The sequence below is a fragment of the Myotis lucifugus genome, unplaced genomic scaffold (assembly GCF_000147115.1).
Source record: "Myotis lucifugus unplaced genomic scaffold, Myoluc2.0 scaffold_499, whole genome shotgun sequence".
NCBI classification, from domain to species: Eukaryota; Metazoa; Chordata; class Mammalia; order Chiroptera; family Vespertilionidae; genus Myotis; species Myotis lucifugus.
The window spans coordinates 610,042-614,079 of NW_005871547.1; the positions used below are offsets into that span (position 1 = coordinate 610,042).

The 4,038-nt window shown below is 34.5% G+C and overlaps 1 non-coding gene across 1 annotated transcript; it reads left to right on the forward strand.

The window, feature by feature from the left end:
• The first annotated feature begins 2,031 nt into the window (after nucleotides 1–2,031).
• Nucleotides 2,032–2,136, forward strand: LOC111823458. The gene has a single exon (XR_002826473.1). It is a non-coding gene; the product is annotated as a U6 spliceosomal RNA (small nuclear RNA).
• Nucleotides 2,137–4,038: the final 1,902 nt, after the last annotated feature.

Genomic DNA, 4,038 nt, shown 5'->3' on the forward strand with positions numbered 1-4,038 from the left:
CACTGGGGACCTAGCCCGCCATCCCGGGTATGTGCCCTGACTGGGAATTGAACCGTGACCTCCTGGTTCATAGGTCGACGCCCAACCACTGAGCAACACTGGCTAGGCCATCCATTTGTAATTTTAAAAATTTCAGAACTAAAATTAAAAGGAACTTCCTTCATATGTTAAAAAAAGCAACTAAAAATAATCTGCAACTAGCATTATTCTTAAAGGTAAAAGACCAAATAAAATGCTCTCCACCTCAGGTGAGTAATAAGACAAGGATGTCTACTCTCACTATTTCTATTCAATTCTATTCAACATTGTACTAGAGGTTCTAGGCAGTGCAATCAGAAAGGAAAAGAATGGAATGCATCAAGTTAGAGAGGAACTAATACAACTTTTCACAGTCAACATGATTGTCTATATAGAAAATCCATTGGAATCTACAAAGAGGTATTAGTTTACTACAAGCAGATAAAAGATCTGAAATACAAATGTGAAAAACAATTGTATTTCTATATTCATCAGCAATTAATTAGAATTTAAAATTTAAAAAAATACCATTGACACCTAAATAAATATTTCTCCTAAGAGAACCTACAGATGCCAACAGATATATGAAAATATGCTCACCATCATTAATTATCAGGGAAATACTAATTAAAACCACAATGAGATAATATATTAATTTTAAGAAATTAAACTAAAAGCAAAGAGAAGAATGTTCCTATGCAAAGTTAATTTAACAGTAAATATTATAATCAACATCTGGGAATATGCCAGGGCTAGATTAAAATGCAATAATAATTTTTAATTGATTAGAGTGTTGAAAAGTTATAGTTCATTTATATTTACTTTTAAAAATTACTCTATCAGAAACACCTGCTTCATCTAATTAGGAATTCATAGGTCCTGCTATATTTATAAAAACTCATTACTTTAAGAAATCAAAATCTGGCCTACAACCTGACAATTATAATATTTTACTTCTGGTTATTAGCATATATTTTATAATTTTTATAGACATTTGGAAATGCAATTCTAATTTGTGGTTTTTTTTATTTGTAAGATTTATTGAGTATTTTGTGTCAGGGGAAATCTGATCCAAGCACCTAACATTTTGTAATATGTATTATACTTTAATATAGATAATTCAATTTATATGTTTAAAACCATCATTCAATGTAAACTGAATACAAATAAATTTCACCTGTTCTCACCATGTTTCTGTATTTTATGTAGATGGAGAATTGGTTATGCAGTGCATAGGAAAGATTCCCAAAGGTAAAATGTAGCTGTCTTATAAATTTCCAGGTATTTAATATGTACTTTTTATATAAAATATTGTGAGCTAGAGGCTATCTGGCCTCTATAAAATATAAAATATATTCTCTGCCCACAAAGGGTTTATAATCTAATAGAGGAAATAAGAAAAACACATACTAGTAAAATCTATAGAACGGATAAAAATTAGTAATGTAATAAGTGGCCAATGAGTAAGCTCTATGGGTTCAGAGGAGCTACTAGTAAAATGGTTCAGGATGGTTTCCAGATGCAGAGATGGAACTTTACCACATTTTATCATAATTGCCTACTTACTTGTCAGATTGCCCGGTACAATGTTAGTTCCTTGAAAGCAGAGATCCTGTGATGGTATAAGCTGAGCACTAAAGACATGGGTGCCCAGCTCAATCCTTGCATATAGCATGCACTCAATAAACAGTTGATTAATAAAATGTGAATAACACAATAAACCATAAAGGATTTAGGCATGTAGAATTTGAAAACACAAGACAATTCAATTTTTGACAGAGCTAATAATGTTAAGCAAAAGCACATGGTTGGGAAAGCAAGAGTGGGTAGCCCAACTAGGTGGGTAAGATGCAAGCAAAACCGTCAACTGAGTTAGAATTGAAGTGGTTAATACAACCCCAATTGAGACTGAAAGGAATAGCCTCAATTAGTGGCCAAAGAAGACCTAAGCCAAGGTATGGACAGTGGAGAAGGAAACTAGTTGTAACTAACATCCATTAGAAAGATCAAACTGTGCTCACCTTGGCAATAGGTATTAAAACTGGAATGACACAGAGAAGATTAGCATAGCCCTTGAGCAAGGATAACATGCAAAGTCATGAAATGTTTCATTTTTTTTTTAAAAAAAAGAACTTCCAACATTAGTTGACTGAGGTGAGAGGGAGCATAAAGTGTGGAAAGTCGGGATGACCAAGTCTTCCAGTTGGGGCAACTGGAAATACAGGGGGTGCCTTTTCAACATAGGATGGGAAATTAACATTGATAGTAAAATCATATTTTATTATTAAACTTAGATTTGTGTACATCAAACAAAAAATTTCAAGGAGAAAATGTGAAATTTTAAGGCAGACCATTGGAGAAATTAGAATTAGATATATTTTCTTATAGAAAACATAAATCAGGGCTTGGGGCTCAATCCAGAAGACTAGATCTGAGCTGTAGTAAATATCCATAGCATCAGGGGCAACTAGAAAGAAAAGACCAATGGGAAAAGAAGGAAGACACTCAGGATGTTGGAGCACTTAGGAGGCTAAAGAGTGGTCTTCAGGAAAGGATTGATCATGGTGCAACTACCAGAAGACTAAAGAGAAACATCTGCCCTCTGTGGAAGACATTGGTAAACTTTAAGACTATAATTCAGGGGTAAACATTAGGTTCCTAAGTTTAAAGAAAGACAAATAGTAAAGAACTTGATTCAACATAATATGTATATAGTACTGCCTCAAGAAATATAAAGATAACAGAATTTTAGTGCTTAGTGATAACAGCAGAAATAATGGGGAATTGTGTGTGTGTGTGTGTGTGTGTGTGTGTGTGTGTGTAAGACCAGACAAGGAAGGGATACACAGATGAGTAGGAAATGATGCACATTTTAAACACAAGAAAATATACTAACAACTAGTGGCCCAGTGCATGAATTCATGCACATTGAAAGGAAATTAATTAGAAGAAATATTTTAATATCACTATTCACCCTTTCTCTATAATAGAAGTGTCAACCAAATTCACAACCAACAATGACAGATGGAAACACACGCATGCGATTGGCACCAGCAAGAGCTTTATATGTATCGCGCGTGCGTGGGTCAACTTAGCCTTTTATATACTAGTATATAGAATAAATTTGCTTAATTAGACTTGCTTTCTGATATAGCTAAACTTTTTCTAGCCCAGTAAAGCACCCCAACTTCTCTTTCAGGTAATTGTCAGCAACACAGCAGTAAATATCAACACAAAGCACATTATTATTCCAGAGCACACAGGGAGAACAAAGGGTAAAACATTTAACTGCAGCAGTGTTTGACTATATTCTGTGCAGTGAGAAAATCTGAAGTCACTTTCAAGGTCTACCATTTCTTACTTCTTTTCAGTCGGGTCAAGTTGCTAAGTTTTCTAAATCTCCATTTTCCGGCTAATGAAAAGAAAATAGGATTCCACTGAGTCTCCTATCTACCTACTCCAGGACTTCTGTGAGGATCAAATGAGATGAGGCATGGGAAAATGCTTCACAGACATTTGGTTACAGTGTAAAATGTTTCCACCTGGCTATAAAGCACATCGTGTTCCTGGGCTGAAGAAACTGCAAGGAGGCTAGTCACTAGGGAGAAGAAGCCGAGCGTTGCTACGTGACGTCATTACCTGGATGGACACTTAGCATATTAGCCTTTAATATATAGAGATAACAACTCAAGAGGAAAATAATCTAATTGGCAAACTGCATAACCAGATGATGACCTTTTGAAAAGTATTTCCTCAACATCTTATTTTAAAAATACCTGCTCTGTCCAAAATGACAGCCCTTAATAAACACATTTGGCTATTTAAATTTAATTAACTTAAAATAAGTTTAAAATTCAGTTCCTCATTTCAACTGCTCTTGACTTTCCCAGATTGTTCACTAGAGTATGAGTGGCAAGAGAGCAAGAGTTTGGCCATTAGTTCATACTGCTATATTAGCAGCGCCTAAAGAGAATGCCTAGAACTTATTAGATAGTCACTCAATGTTTGTTGAATGAATTA